General features: G+C 37.6%; 1 protein-coding gene across 14 annotated transcripts in view; it reads right to left on the reverse strand.

Annotated features, from left to right (window-relative positions):
- The window catches only part of LOC106791553 (protein turtle), a 222,452-nt gene extending 205,663 nt beyond the window's left edge, over positions 1-16,789 (reverse strand). For 12 of the 14 annotated variants that reach the window (XM_014757329.1, XM_014757378.1, XM_014757314.1 and 9 more), the window contains exon 1: positions 16,162-16,789. The gene's annotated coding sequence lies outside the window, so the exon portion shown is untranslated. The remainder of the gene's footprint in view (positions 1-16,161) is intronic. The other 2 variants (XM_014757252.1, XM_014757243.1) reach the window with 2 other exon arrangements.
- Positions 16,790-17,536: the final 747 nt, after the last annotated feature.

Raw genomic sequence — 17,536 nt, forward strand, 5'->3', positions numbered from 1 at the left:
GTATGAATGAACGTAAGCAAGCGAACATAATTTATGGTCCGGTAGATAGCGAAGAAATGCGACCTGTCTTAACTGCTAGCAGGTAGCTACTACAGCTACTACACATAACAACGCCAACCATACACAAATACTATTATAAAACTCCAACACATTTTGAAGAACCGTTCGAATGCCTAAGAAAACACACAACACGACTTCATTATAATATTATATTATTCAATAGAGATTTCGAAAGATCTTCGTGATTTTTCGCACGTACCGATTAAATCATACATACCAATTTGTTCATAAAGATTCTAACGCCGAAATACTACATTCTAGATGCTCTTTATTCTTAGCTTGGTTATGCTCGTTGACATGGACGGTTAAAGCGTTCATTACTATTCAATGGGCAATAGAATAGTCAGTGTCTGCTCGTAAAATTATTCATCGCCTGGACTCATTCACTTTTACGATCCTGTACCACGAATAGTTTTCCTCCTAAATCTTCGCCATTTTCTTTCCCTTTTTCTTTTCTTTTTTCTTTTTTTTTACATCTCGTTTTCTTTACAAGAAGCGAAAAGTGTCAATTACGTTTGCGATTTAATAATCAAATTTTCTTCGTTCTTTTTTCTACGAAACAATGAACTCGATTGATTCTTTTTTGGTTGAACGATACGATACCAAAATTATACTTAGAGAAGGATAGTATTGGGCTCGTTCATCTTGTTCAGAAAGTCCAATTTCGGGAACGAAACATGACTCGACTTATGCGAGGATCGTTTTCATTCAATTCTGATCACGTACCGATGCAGCAAGAATAACAGATAGAAAAAGAAATACTATTCCATCCAAGAACCTACATTCATTGCGTACGGGACATAAACGAGTCGCAAACAAGTTTCGAACTTTCCGATAATTACTCGTTTAGCACCTACGTAATGCCAACTCGACAGCCAGCAATTATGTTCGATCTATTCGTTTCCGCGACGTTTCAATTAAATGCTCGCAGGAAACCGCGAACGAAGGAGAGGTATTTCACGAAAGAGGATATACACGCGCGTAATTTACCTAATTACTAAGTCGATCTCTCAGAATCTCACTTCAAGTAGGTATTCCACTTTTCCTATCTCCTCTTTTACTTCTTATTACTTAATACGCTTACTTGTGTGTGTATGTGTGTTATCTCTGAAATAAATAAACTTCGTTATAACGATGCCGTTCTATATATAATATTGTAATACAGTTATCAAATGTATGTCTGAATAATTTTCTTTTACCGTATGAGTGAATGGAACAAATGAATTTAAGAGAAATTTTAATCGTTATTAAAAAGTGATTAAACAAGTCTTATTATTATTTCTCATGAAATTGAATATATTTATTATACGTTCGTCAATTTTATTTATTAATAATTTTGTAAAAATACAAACGAAATATATATTACGTTCCTTCGAGGGATGACGATCCAAAAGATACGTACAGATATATATATATATATACAATATATATATTGCCATCAAGCAGATAGATGCAAGAAGTTTCGACCCGATTGAAAGCCCGGCATGCCGTCGTCCGCAAATTGCGATCCATTCAAGATTATTTGAAATTCGAAGAAGAAACTTTTGCACGAAGTGGTTTTCTTCCAGGTGTTCCTGAGCGAGTTCAATCAAATCGAGTCTTTCCTATCCACTATCTTTCTTTCTCTCTCTCTCTCTCCCTCCCTCTCTTTTTTCCTATCAAGCTCTATTTCATCTCTTACTCTCATAACACCGTTCGATAGTCTCGTCGTCTGACACGCCTAACTCGATCGAAACTGCTGCTTATTACACGAAGCTACGTTGACTCTTTCGAAAAAGTATTATAGAATAGCAAAGAGAGCTACGAAGTAGAAGAAAATGTCGTTTCACTGGTTTGTGCACACGCGTGTAATCACGAACGAGACGAAATCAAGAAGAAAGGAAAAGAAAAATAATAGAAAGAAAACGAAGAAGAAGAAGAAGAAGAAGAAAAAGTAAATGAAAAAGAAGAAGAAGAGACGACGATGACGATCTGACGATTCAAGAGTTATACTGAATCCCGGTGAAATTGCTGAAAATCAAGGAATACATTTTTGAATGGAAGCAATCGCGAGGAAGTGCACCTCCTCCTGTCGAACACTCACACGTGTTCAACAAACGAAGATGGAGGTCGTGCCTTGAAAACGTATTACCGAAGAATAAAGAAGAAAAAGAAAAAGGAGAAGAAAAAAGTAGAAAAGCTCAGCTTTAGGATCACTTTTTTCTACCAAAACTCTCACACCACTTCATTATTCTTTTTCATCGTAACTCTCATTGGATTAACTCAAAAGTATGAACAACTTTAGTTCGTTTTTATCATAGCAACGGTATTCAATTAAATTAATCTATGTCGAAATGGATGTATTCATAGGGAACTATTCGAAAATCATAACTGTGCATCCGGATAGGAAATTCTCAGGGACGAACGACGGAATTCTCGCAATTATTCAAAGAGCAATTACTTCGAACTTCGCTGTTAAAGAGGCAAAGTAAATACCACCACCGCGGAATTAATCACACGCGCCATTTAGCCTACTTGTACTACGAAACCGGCTCGCACGTTGGTGATGCATCTTGTAAAATGGAACACAAATCCTCCTACCAACCTCGTCAAATTATAATTGTTTACTTTTCTAAGAATTTCTAAGCACACATTTCCGTTCGTCTTTCGATTTAATGTCGAGGAACGATTATTATGCGACGAATGACGAATTTACACGCGCGACAACTTTATATTAAATATAATCCTAGAAGCAAATTATAATATTCTTTTTTACTTTTCTTTTCTTTCGAATAAAATGAAAGAAAGGAAGGAGAAAAAAAATAAAAGAAAATAGACAAGCAAAAGCAAAAGCTAACGACGTAGTTCCAGTTCGAGCGCGTAGTAACGCTTAAAATTTCATACCCAACAGAAATAAAACTGGCTTAGTCCGGGCCGAAGGTTCAAAAGTTCAAAAAGCTCTCGTTGGTGTACCCCTGCATGCGAAGGGAGAGATAGATAGATAGATAGAGAGAGAAAGAGAAAGAGTTGGTTTTATTCACGCCATCAATTATACAGATGCTAAATACTAGAAACTTCGCTCGCTCGAATTACTCGCTCGTGACTGCCTTTTTATCTGCGCCATTGACTTCAGACTCGTTGAAGAGAACGAACGCTCGGAAGAAAAACAGAGAAAGAAAGTGGTAGGGGAAAAAAACTGGTACGTTTACCGCGTGAAAATAACGGGTAAGTATCAGAACGTTAAGATCGTGAGAAAAATTTTCTAAACAGTTCCAACCGACTTCGATGTCCGGAAAATCTTCAACCAAAATCTTCAATCAAAATCTTTTCCGCGCTGAATACCCAAAATCAAATTTTTTCTTTCGATGAATTAGGTCGAGTTTAAGTTTTTTAAACAAAATTTTTATCTACCAAAATATATTTAATTCTACAAATTGACGAATAATTTTCGTTGGATCGGGTGCGTGATAGTGTACCAAAAAATACACGAATAACATTGACGGCATTGTCAACGTCGTCGTCTCGACAACAATATGTTACTCTTCTCAGGGATTTTACGAGCCTCCGGGTCTTATTTTGCCATAGGAACCAACTTACTACAGCGTTTCGTCGTCATTGCAGCTTGTACTTGTTTTTTTTTCTCTTCACGTCGTTAATATCCGGCGCACATTGGCTCAGCCTAAAGTAGCCCTTTAACGTTTCCCAGCAAGCATTATGCGACTTTTTTGTTTGTTCACAAAGTATTCCTTGCTGTAAAGCGTTTCTTTCCACGCATCCTACCCACATTGTACCAACAAACAAACAACCACCAATAGAATTTGTTTTTCTTAAAAAAACAGGCAAAAAAGAAGCCGACAGAAAAATGCAGGAATACATATTGCGAATAATTCTGCTAGTACTACTACTGCTGCTGCTGCTGCTGCTGCTGCTGCTATCAAAAATACTTTTAAATGAAATTCAACATAGCTTATGGAAAAATCAAATTAATTGAATCAAACGAATTGCAGCGTGTAGTTTTCTTTTTTTTCGTAATCCGTTTAAAAAGATCGATATTGCTTCAAATTAGACAGGTACCTACCAACAGCAGTACCAAAAATTTAATTCGATTTCGTTTACTTTTAGTACGACGTAGTCATGAAAAACAAAATTTGGTTATAACAGTGGATAACCCGTCGCGGTATCCACTGATTTTTATCGTGTTACATTAACATCGATTTAAATTTTAAACCGAGACCCCGCCGAATTTCTCTTCTGTCTCCATCGTCGAAATTTTTGGCCGAGCTCCAATTGTTTTAATTTAAATTATTTTACCGGCATATTTAATGGCACGGGCATGATACACTATACATTACAAATGTATCTATATGTGTTTATCTATGCGGACACAAAATGGATATGAAATATTCGAAAGACCCGCGACCGTGCTACCGTACTCCCATTTTTATTGTTTACGGAGTGAAGAAGAAACAAAAAGAATAAAGGAAAAGAAAAAAAAAGAGAGAGAGAGAGAGATCTGTCGGAATAAATTTTAGCGTCCTTGTAAATAAAAATGTGAATATAAATCGGACAGTGAGAGAGAACTTCTTAACCGGCATTACACTTTCCTCCGAGGGCCAGATTTTCTAGCCGCAGAACAAGCTTCGTGCAATCCTGCAGCCTTTCAATGCAACTGCACCGTTTTTTCTTTCTTTATTTTTCGTAGCTTTTTGCTTCTGTCTAGCTCTCTCTCTCTCTCTCTCTCTCTATCTCTCTCTCTTTTTCTCCGTCTTTTTCCCTTTTACTCAGTTATCGGTGGAACACGTTGCAACCTCGTGCGGAATTTAAAACGAGCGTGGAACGCAACGATAACAAAGCTAACAAAGCTTTTTTTTTTTAATTTTTTTTTTTCTTTTTTGTTTTTTACACATGCATATTCGATTTATAGCGTTCTTTTTTACTGCAGAGTTACTCGAGTTTGTTAAATTAATCACTGATTTGCAAAATATAAATCAAGAGGGTTATCAAACGCCAAAACCGGTGGATATTTACTGCTGCCTCGGTTGGAACAAAACACTTTAATTGAAAAGTTGAATGATTCGATCGCAAACGTTTATTTTTCTATTTCTTTTTTTTTATTCTCACATAGTAACAAGTATAAGAGAAACGAACGTGATCAATCAAGTTTCGGATAGTTTTTAATTAAAGCAATTATCCAGCGAGAAAGATCTTTTTCTCGTATATTTTGCGATATCATTTTCTAATGAATCTTTCCAAAGATGAATAGTGAAAATGGAACGAGCAACGTAACTTCGGGATAAATTATGTTCACCGTTGAAAAAGGATTTGGTAGGGTAGCACATGCGCTTAACGTTTAACGCCAATAAGTGTGCACGTTCGAGCCATCTCTGGTTTTTGCCATGATTTATCAGCGACAAAAATGGTCAGGCAAAGTTGCAGCGTCATGCGCGCTGCTCTAATTCCAAGTCCTGACCTATTAACCACATGTTTGTTGATTTAGTTAGGAATAGACATTGGTGGCGGTATTTCATTTATGGAGTTTTATTGGCAAACGCAAAACATGTTATTTATTTAACAAAATAATCCAAGTATCAATTAATTTAATATATTAAACTTGTTATTTCGATTAAATCAAATTAAACAAAAATTTCGTAATTTTCCATATTGTATAAATAACTTCTATTTAGATAACATCGAAATATTAACAACCATGACGAAATTATTACTTTTCGCAATACTTTATACCAGTAAATTTCGTTCATGAAAATACTTGAAACGAAATTGTGGGAAGTTTAGTTGCAACAACTCAACCTAAGGTTTATCACCGTGCGCATTCGGTCCAGTATTCTGCTGGAACGGTGAGTGCACCGAGTCGTAGCAAGGAAACCGTACGATGGGCGATTTTCCTCTCTTTTTCTCTTTGTCGTTGTCCGTAGGCAATAAGGACTCCATTACTATAGTCAGCAGCTAGCGTACAGTTCAAACGTGGTTAGCTTGCAAGCTGCTAGAAAGCAACTTTATGAAACGCTGTTCACGGAAAATGCCACGTAGATGGAGAGAAAGGAAGAAAATTAGATAGGAAGAAGGAAGAATAAGAAGAAAAAGAAAAAGAAGAAGAAGAAGAAGGAGAAGAGAAAGAAGAAGAATGAAAAGGCTGGAGACTCCAAAGATTTCTGTTATTTGACGCAATGATCCCTGTGGAATGCGAGGGCATTGCCGAGGGGATATTTTCTTGAGATGGCTTCACCTACCGAACTAATCCCCCGTTCGACCCAAACCCTTCCCTTCCCTTCTCTTCCCTTCCCATCCCTTTTGTCTATCCTTTTTTCTATTTTTTTTCTTTTTTTTATTATTTGCCTTCTTTCTTCTTCCCTCTTCGTATCCTTCATCGATCCACGCAAGAAGAAAGGCTTCGCACGTGCCAACGGAGAACACATGATCCTCCAAGACTTTAAAGGCTCGTAGATTTGTCTCTCAGCGTGGAAATAATTGGTAGAATTTTTATTAACGACTACTATAAAGTCGATGATATCTTTCTAAGATCTTCTAACGATAAAACATTACTTTCGAGAACTTTGAAAAATTCTTTAAGTAATATATAGGTACATATACGTTAGTTAAAATTTACGTTATATTCTTCTATCCACGAGTACGTTTTCACGTTTCGCGTGATTTAAGTATTAAAGTCACGAAGGACGGTCTTACAAAAGAGGGTTTTAATCTATCCAACGTGTAAACAAATTTATCGAACGATAAAACTAGCATGTCATTCAGTTCCCAAGTTAGAGAACCGATAATCCTTCGAGCAAATATGCCCCATTGGGAAAGCAATCTGTCGGTTGTTAAGCGTAAGTCGTGTAAATAAGTCATCAAGGGAAAAGTGAAAGGAAAGATTTGCTGTCAAACCTACAGCCCGATGAGTTTATCTTAAGTTTATCGTTTTACCAGTAGACAAAATAATATATGTGAGATATCAATCAATCGTCACTTAAAAAGGTAAGAAAGACAGACTAATCAATTCTCGTGAAAGAAATCGGTTGCGCTTAAAATAAATAAATTGAAAAAAAAAAAAAGAAGAAAAAATTAGGAAATTCGATAGGAGAGTATTTATTTTAAACCGAGGAATAAAAGTTGCTCAAACATTTCGGAGACGGTCTTAAGCTTTTTAGATTAAAAACGATAAAATTCATTTACGATATTATTCTACTTGGAATGCTTATTTGATCGTACCGTTAAATTGCTTTTTTCTTTTCTATTTTTTTTTTTTTTGAGAAACGAGGTAAGAAATTTAGCGATAGTAGGAGAAAAAAACTAGGTAACGTAGATTTTTCGATATCGATTTATCGTATATAAAACTATCGTATTCGGAAAAATCGATCGATCGAAAAAAAGAGAGAGAGAGAGAGAGAGAGAGAGTATGGCGTGCTCGGTATAGAAGGGGAATTAAAATCCATTGGAAAAGATTCTGCGTTTGCTTTATTTTGTAGAATATCAAACCCAATGACGAAGTCGATTGGTGGTTGCGAATTAAAGACTAAATCGAGAAGGGAAATAGAGAAAGATATAAAGAGAAATAGAGATAGAGATAGAGANAGAGAGAGAGAGAGAGAGAGAGAGAGAGAGAGAGAGAGAGAGAGAGAAATAGCGAACGTGAAAGAAGAGAGAAAAGTACCCGGGGAAAAAGCACCGTCGACGAATCGGAAATCCTCTCGAAAGTATTCACGGCGCCTTGCGCTTTCCGATACAACTCGATAAAAATACTTCACGTAACGAAATTACTCGGCGCGCTCCTTGCGCCACCGTTTCCCGATAAATGGCCTGAAACTCGAACGTTGGAATACGTAAGAGTTCTACCCGCACTGTTTTACAAAAGGAAACGAAAAAAAAAAATAAAGGAAAAAAGAATAACACTCTTTATAAGAGATACAATGTTAAGAATCAAGATGAATATAAAGAAACTTTATGAATCTTGCATATATTCCCTCTCTTAACAACACTGACAATGAAGAAGAGGGAACAGACAGGTATATATATATAGAGAGAGATGGGGAAAGAGAAGGTGGGAAAGATAGAAGCATAGAGAGTCTAATTAATTCCTCAAAACAATTTCGCGCGTTCCAGATGGATCCGAAAGATAAACAGGGCAGGCCCCAGAGCGGTAGCAGCATGGAGGCTCTATTAGTAACGTTGAGAAAATCCCTTGAGAATCGAGTTCGAGATACAATAAGCAATGCAGAGTAAAGAAGCATGTAGAAATGAGGATAAAACAAGAAGGGAAAGTCACGGTCGAGGACAAGAGAGACAGAGATATTAAATGGTAGAGAAGTCACGTGTCACTACGGAATAATCTCGCATTGAATCTTTCGGAATTCTAATAATAAAAGAAAAAAAACAAGGAGAATGTAGAAAAAAAAAAAGAAATGATTATTACATTGAGAAAGATAGCAAAAAGTACGAAGAAATAATCCCAATCACGCAAAGTGCCATCCATCATTTCCCAAAAGCTTCCGAAACGAAGAATCGGTTATTTTAAATCCCTAAAGCTTCTCTCCGCACAGCAACAATAACAGTAGGAGAAAGTTGTTACACGTACTAGGGTGCATATTGCATATGAATCTATAGATTGGGTAGGAGGAGTACAACATAGTTGCAAATATGTACACGTAGAACGTGCTTGCTAGGAATAAGCATGTAACTAGGTATCTTCGTGCAAAGCTCCATTATCGAACGGGAGTTGAGTAGAAGACGAGGAGAGAAGAAGAGAAGGAAGTAAGGTAGGAGAAGGAAGAAGGAAAGCTTGAAAAACACCCCGTTTCGATTGGTATCCAGGTCTTCGGCAAAGAATCAATGCGACCACCGCGTAGTCCCAACTCACCGAGCGCTCGTTCGAAAAAGGGTAAAATACTATTTACGTGACGGCAAATTTCCATTCTGATTTCCGAGGAATCCAATTTACATGGGTGTTCTTGGTGGTTGTAAGTCGACCAAGTGGAAAAGCCCGAGACAACAAAATGTCGAAAGGAAAATATCGAGTTCGGTCGATCGTTTGCGGAAATAAGAGCGGCGCATCTCGTTCAGGGTACCGAGAGAGAGAGAGAGGGAAAGAGAAAGACAGAATCGTTGGTACATAGCGTATAACGGTACGAACCAGGCTACTCGAGACACGGCATGGTTCTTAAATTTAATCAAGACGGTACGTTCCACATCGCTTCCTTTCGTGGCTCGTTGTGCTGCTTCGGTATCGAATAGGTTGCCTCGTTGCCTCTACGCGATGCGGTTCGCCGAAACGAGTTAAACTCCGAGTCTCGTTGGTGTCCTCGAGGCTATCGCGAACCAATCCAAAGGAAACGTTTGAAACTTCTCTTCCTCCTATTTCTATTTCTATTTCTATTTTACTCTCTTTGTCTGTCCGTATCCAAGTCCGATAGTGCTTGCTAACATCGTTACGGGCGCTTGCTTTTCAAATTTCCACCGTGTAATCGTGAATTTGCTGTCAAGAGAGATACCACACTGTGTAAGACTACTAGAAGCAATGTACTTTTGATTGCGTTACGGGCTTTCATGGATACCTTACAACAAAAAGCCTTTATAAAATATCCGGAAGATACAAAGAAAAAAGTGAGAGAGAGAGAGAGAGAAAAAGAGTTTACGCTTAGATGAGAAAATAGCTTTGAAAACTTTTACAAGCCTGCTAAAATGGCCTTGCTAGGTTTCTATTTAAAAACCATTCTATAGAAACTCTGTTTCCGATTATCTCACCTAACGTGAATATTCGAATTTATTCCTTTCTCGCTTACATCTGTTAAAAATCTACCGAGAGAAAAATTCCAAAGAAGTGAGAAACACTTCCAAAAATCAGGGATAATCATACGTGCGGAGAGAAACGGTTCTCCCCAGGCAAACCACTCGGTGAAAACCGGCGTGAAACGATTCCAGGGCTGTAGGACGATGCTTATATGCCCATTTCTATTTTTCTCTCTATTTCTCTCTCTCTCTCTCTCTCTCTCTCTCTCTACTTCTCTTCATCTTTATTTCGTGCAGTACCGCAAGAACGAAGACCGGAGAGAGGACAAACGCCGGGAATCCGAAATCAAGTGAGACGCGCGAGCGAACGCGAGAACGACGTGACTGTAATCTGTAAAATCATCTTGACAAGAGGGATAGCGGGTATGTCGTGGCTGCATTATACGGGAGACCGTATGCAAAGCGTCAGTCGACAGTTCCGGAAAGTAGCTTCTGAGTTTTCGTTAGCTCTAATGTCGACACGCACTCGTTTCACGGCTCGATATAAAAAGAAGTAATAATAGCTTTTATTCTCTTCCTTCCTTCCTTCCTTCCTTTCTTCATTTCTCTCTATTTCTCATTCTCTTGATAATAAACGCACAAGTATTATAATTTTTAATATCATTCACTAACTATCATCACATATGTGTAAAAACAGATGAATTCGATACTTGAAAAAGAAAGGGTAAGGTTCCTAATTTATTTACGAATCGTCGAACAACCGAAAGATATATTTTTCGGTAGGAAGGAAAGTAGCACGCTAAGTTTAAATTGCTCCGGTATACTTTGTCGAGAAAAAGGAAAGAATAAAACGAGTTGTTTCAACGAAGAAGGAGCTTATTCGAAATTCTTCCTTTGAAGTGCTTTGTTTCGCGGTCGGTCGATCGGTTTACCAAAGATAGAAAGAGATAGAAAGGGAAAGAAAAAAGAATCGGGAACGGGCCAGTGTTTCCGGTCTCCGGTGCTTTAAACGCGCTCGTTCCGAGAGATTACGTCTGCGTAACGTGTACGTTGAAATGACGTCGAAGTACGACGTCTTTGATATCTTCTTCTCGTATTCTTCAAAGAGAACTTGCTAAGGTAAATCTTGATGTACGACCAGCATCCACTCTCGCTCCAAATCTCTTTCAAAAAGTCATCTATAAACATTTTTTATTGATATTGAAATCTCGACAAATACGCGACTGCTCTTTAAAAGGGAAAAGAAAAAAAAAACACGCCCTTTAACATTTTTGTAAGACCTTATCTTTTAGAAACTGACTATATCTCTCTCTTACTCTTTTTCTCTCTCTCTTTCTCTCTGTCTTTTTGCAGTGTATACATATTCAAACCTGAAAGATAAGATATCAAGGGGGAGAAGTCGTTGGGATGTATCTTATTTTGTAAACTTCTTAAGTATCTTATTTCCCGGCTGATCCAATTCGGTTAAACAGTCAACCGCAGATTCTTTCCATCCGAGCATTCCTGATTAAACTTGAGTGTCAGCTTTCAAATTTACGGAGAGATAAACTTTGGCATTTCGTTTCGCGTTAATCGACCGAAAAGAATTTCACCAAATTTATCTCTTTGTGATAGAAAAATATAGACAAAATAAAGAAAAATATTACAAATTATTATATTAATCTTACTTTAATGGATATTAAACTGATTCTGTTTTACCCACACACCAACTAAGACTAGAACCTTTCATAATCTCGTTCAACTATCGTCCTAGTGTGATTGTTATCTCACTCTCTCTCTCTCTCTCTCCCTACCTCTATGCTACCTCTCTTTTCATGTCGTTTCATAAATTTTTTTATCGTTACCTTCACCTGAGAAGTTTCACTTAAAAAAAAAAAAGAAAAAGAAAGAGAAAACGTATAAAACAGGAAAGAAGATGACAACGTACAACGATAACAATCGTGGAACAACAAAGCTTTTCCCCGTTGGTGCTTTTATAGCGCTTGGGCTAAAGCCACGCTACTTTTTCTACAACGTAAGCCATGTTTTACCGAATAGAGAGAACGCGGGTCACGAGACGGATGAAAATCACTTCCTTTCAACGACGTTGTCGTATCCACAGTAACCCCCACAGTACCTTGTCTTGTTGACGTACCATCAGGTATGGAGATGAGATAGACACACCCTGAACTAGAAACTCAGTGATCTTGTAAACGTTGTTATTCTGAGTTACATGACACTAACTTATCGCGAGCCTCTTTGTTTCGATTTACTGTTTTCCTCTCTCATTCTTTCTCTTTTACTCCGACATATTCAATGAAGATATTCAAGGTAAATCGAAAACTATGACCTTTTATTTAGTGACTCAAATAAAATATTCAAATATTTTCGACGAATACCATCGATTCTTTTTCGATCATACCGTATCATTTTTTTGTTGAAAGCATTCGCTAGATATTGCGTATCGTTGAATAGAAAGAACGTTCCGGAAATACAGACCAATTCGATTACATTCTAAGCGAGTATCCGATCGGACAGGTGCAAAGCGATAGAAAGATAGGAGATAGGAGAGAGAAAGGCTCTCACCTGTCGAGAAGCTTTACGGTAACAAACGATCCACCGTCTGTCGATTTTCCTCCCTATCTTCTATCCATCTTTCCCTCCCTCCTCCACCTCCTCCTCCTCATCACCTCTTTTCTTCTCTCTCTCTCTCTCTCTCTCTCTCTCTCTCTCTCTCTCTCTGTCTCTCTCTCTTTCTTTAGACTCCCTTTCCAAAGTAAGGCAAGCGCCAGGTCTTCGGAGTACAATGAGTTAGCAGGCTGTTCTGGCCACAAATACGCTGAATATGCATGAGGCTGCTCGCACCGGCACCACCACCACCGCCACTACCATAACTGGCAGCAACTTCGGAAGCAGAGCGAGAGGTAGTATAGGTAGGTACCTACCCGTCCCCGAATTAGGTTTCCCGTAGGTTCTTCGAATCCTGTTCGCAGACACTCGAGGTACTCTAGCTGACTCTCTCTCTAGTCGGCTCTTCTACGAGCAACCCTCTCCAAAGGCGCATGCTTGCTCGAGATTTGCTTTTATCTTCTTTCCTTTCGAGAACACTAAATTCAAATGGCGCGGATTTAATCGCTGATCGAACGGAAATATCGAGAACATCCAGATTTTGTTGGAGCCTTCAATTCTATTTCCATCTCTCTCGCTTTTCTATTCTATTTTTCTTCCCTTTTAAACTTCAGCACAATTCCTACGTCCCCCTTTGGTAAGAAAACTCAATGAGAATTTCCAAAAGGGTAGGAAAAAGGATCCTTTTAATTAAGATCATCCGGTGAATTTAATAGTGACGCGATAATGAGATCGGAACGCGGAACGGAGGGCGAACCAAGGATAGAATTCTTCCTCCGGAAAGCAGCAGAACGTCGCCTCGTCCTTTCTCACGGTCAGTGCACGCTGCACGAGAATTATCGTCCTATTCGCAGGTGCGATTAACGTTCTCAGACGCACGCAAACGACGCGAGCTCTTATAACGCTCTCCTATGAAGAAGAAAGAAAACGAGAGAGAGAGAGAGAGAGAGAGAAAGAGAGAAAGATACCGTACGATCTTCAAGAAAAGAGATACGTGGGAAAAATGGGTTGCAGCGTAAATTCTTTCGACTTTTAAGACAAATTTTCAACGCTTATTCGATCGATAAATTTTCTTAACAGATTGCAATGAAACGTCAGAGGGAAAAAAAAAACAAATCTATCTCTTCGAGATTATCTCTTATTCCAAAGGTATTCCTCTACTGATGAACTTAATTTATTATTTCCAAAAATCGAAGCGATTTCGTAATGCTACAGTTATATATCACTTCTTAATCTCGCTGTGACGTTTCTGCCGAGCAGCACGAGAATAAATCCCACGATATTTCGTAACGAATAATTCGATACGATTACTTTGTGCATGTGCCTCTGTCCACATATGTATACATATATATGTATACATATATATATATATGTATATATATATATTACCCTGACACATCCGCTAGGAAATATAAATTTAGTTTGACATTTCCGGACGGATTACTTCGATCATTCGGGATCACGAAAGGGGCTGACACTAAATTATCGAATCTACTCTCACATAATAGTTCTAATCAATTAATCAGTCCCGATCGACGATGCGCGCTCCGCAAATTGAATTAAGTTTGCGATAAATTATACGATCCTCATCCTACCACGATTATTAATCGACCCTCTCTTATTCGAATTAAAATTATGATCGATAGCGGAAGGTTTGGAAAAAAAAAATATGTATATATATATATATATAAGAAAAAATCTCCATTTTCAAACTATTCGAACGATCTTTCTAATTATGCATCAGGGCGGAGAGATACATATGGATATACGAAGAAATAATAAAAAAATATTCGGATAATTTTATACGCTAACGAATAAAAAAAAAGAAAAAAAAAAGAAAAATAAACAGATACGTTAAGTTTAATTCGCGTAGCTTTAGTAACGGCATACATCGGAGATGGTCTAAATTAAAATATATATATTTTAACCAACCATAAATCTCCGCTCTCTGACGCAAATATTCCATAACATCCGACGAGAAAAAGATAAAAGAGTAGAAAAGAAGAAAATGGAAGGACGGATTACGTAGCTCTCGCAGGTAACTTTTGACGCGTTACGTCCTCCCTTTACCCAACCGACAGAGCACAACCAAATACACTCCTGGACGAAGATCCTCTTTTCCTCTCTTCTCATCCTCATCCTCTTCCTCTACCTTTCCTTTTTCATCCTCCTACCATCCACTATGTGAATCCTGTCACCTTCTTTCCACCACGGTGCATATTATCCTTCGTATGAACGCACGCGTCACACACACACACACACACAAATACACACGCACACATATTCATCTACCTATTCGTACACATTCTCACAAACGGTACGCGAATACGTAAATTCAGCCACCGTGCTCCTAGCGTAAATATTTGCGCAGAAATACGTACGTAGAGAAGCAAGAAATGTAGCGTATAGGTAGAAAAACTTTCTCGATCTCTTCTCTCTTCGCGCATATATAAAAATCCTTTCTAGCATATCAAAAAAAAAGAAAGAAAAAAAAAAAAAGAAAAGAAAAAGAAACAAGAGAAAAAAAGTAAAGGGTAGTATAGTAAGCTTGATACTAAACGTTAACACTATCGTTTATATTTTTTATCTAACATACGCATGTTACGTAGGAAATTTAAAAATATCCTCCTTTTCTCTTTCTCTCTTTCTTTCTCTTCATTAAAATAAACGGTAAACGTTCTTCCTCGAATTAATAAGATCCGCACTGAAATAGAAAAAAAAAAAACAATTTATATCTGCTACATACTAATTTTTCAACCGTAACACAATACACAAATAATTCAGATTAATAAATCATGTAAGATTATTTTAATTTGTCCTATAAGATTATTTTCTTATAATTGATATTTATTCTTCGATAATAACGTCTTCATTAGACGTGACATAAATCTTACGTCAAACTGTGAAATATATGTAAGTAGAAAAAAATTTTCGAAAAATGAAAAGGAAGAGAAAGAAAGCAGGCTTGATATTTTGATGCTATGGTATTATATTAATTCTACATGATGTTTCGTAAGATCAAACAGAAAATAAAGTAACACACGGACAACTACGACGACAACGACGACGACAACTACGACTCTATGAAAAATGTTTGAATGTAACGGTTGGAAAATGCACGATTGTTGTGCAGTGACGTCAAAGATAGTCAGGTGCAGTAAATATGTACAACAGCTTTGAAGACGAGTAGAAGGATAAAAAAAGGGAAAAGAAAAAAGAAGAAAAAAAAGAAAAAAGATTAAAGCGCCGGCGGTATCCCGGAGTTTGCCACCTGGCGAATATCCAGACGACGCATACAGACAGTCGATAGGTCGTGGTGACTATTTTCAGACTAGAACGTCAAAAGCTATTATCGAGTATAGGACTTTGTATACATGAGAAAACCCATAACTACTCGTTTATCCAAAATTATTCCTATCTCTTTCCCCGTTTCAAAATGTAAAACGAAAAAAGAAAGGGTCAGTAAAATCGATACTAAAGTTTTGTTTACTCGTTCAAATCGTACAACTCGTTCAAACTTTTCCCGCCTCGCTTATCGAACTACGAATGAAATTTAAAACAAGATTTGATCATCGAAACAAATTCGATAACAAATTTACTATTAATGTATATAACAAATTATATCGAAGATTCGATGACATTAATCGTATGATATTTCTCTACTACGATCGGGCAATGAAATGCCAAAGTTTGTTGAGAAAAATTCTATGAAGATAAAAGAAGTAAGTTAGACCAAGATAAACAAAGATCACGAAACATTGAATAAAGACTTACCGGTATGAATCCTTCTTGATATCGATCTAGAACAATTCGTTGCAAGGCTTGTCAAGGAGATGAAAAAAATCCTCGAAATGAAGAGAGATAACACTTGAAAAAGTTCACGGAACACAAGGAGTACTGTCACTTAATAAAGCATCCAAAAAGGAAATTAGGATAGTGGTATCACCAATAACTCAAAACATAAAATACAATGATCGTATTATAAATAAATGTTCACGTTTTTTCGTTATCAAGCCCATGTAGCTTTAATAATCTAAATCCGTTTGTTCTGAAAACGACGTAATAAGTTTGCGAAGATTCTCACGTGTTTTTCATTCGAACGATAGTTCGTAAAAGGAAACGGACGAGGAGAAAAATGAAGGAATATAAAAAAAAAAAAGGAGTCGAAAGGTAAACGGTAACCGGTCGTCAAGCGTTGCAGATAATGAAGGAAACGAGAGAGAGAAAAAGAGAATGTGTGTGTGTGTGAGAGAGAGAGAGAGAGAGGGGGGGGATAATAAAAGAGAGAAACGAGAGAGAAAAAAAGAGAACGAGTATTCGAGTATTCGAGAGCGACGAACGAAGGCAGCAGCAGCAAACGGAGCAACTTCCAGTGCGAGGCTCTGCCGGGTACTGAGGGTACGAGCCGGGCTATCGAACGCACCTTCCTGCGCCGACCAATCGGCGCCAACGCCGCGCTCTTCTCGACCAATCCAGTTACGAGACCGCAGGACGACGCGTGGGCATGCTGGGAGCGCGCCACCTCGATCAAAAAAGCCGCACCGACAACGGAACAACCTTTTCTCGATGCACTTTATTCAACCGCGAAAGGAAACGCGTTCTCTTCGTACCTCTATACGTTCCTCTTCCTTTTCTTGCCATTCCCTGTTTTGCCTTCCCTTGCCTTCCCTTGCCTTACCTTGTCTTGTCATGTCTTGTCTTGTCTTCAATTGCATCGCATCAACGGAAAGAACTTTTCTCTTCAAGGATCCCTATTTTATTTTAACGTTCTTTCGTTTTTTAAGTCTTTCGAGTAGTCTAGAAAATGCACGAGCAATCCCTTAAATTCCTTATCGAAAATATAATACATTCAAGTCGTTTTACCGATATCAAATAAAATCATTTTTCGGACTTATCTAAATACTGTGTTTATATTTTCCAAAGAAGATCCCTTTATTATATATATATATATTAAATATATATTAAATATATATATATATATATATATACGGCAGAGATATACGATTGGCTTAATATAAATTATTCCTTAACGAGAACGCATCATGATACATCGAATAAATACACGAACGGTTATCCGATCACGAAACATTAATCGACGTTAATACGTTTAGGATCAGCAATCATCGCATTTGCTATCATATAGAAATTA

Source organism: Polistes canadensis, unplaced genomic scaffold (assembly GCF_001313835.1).
Source record: "Polistes canadensis isolate GaletaPanama2010 unplaced genomic scaffold, ASM131383v1 scaffold_8, whole genome shotgun sequence".
NCBI classification, from domain to species: Eukaryota; Metazoa; Arthropoda; class Insecta; order Hymenoptera; family Vespidae; genus Polistes; species Polistes canadensis.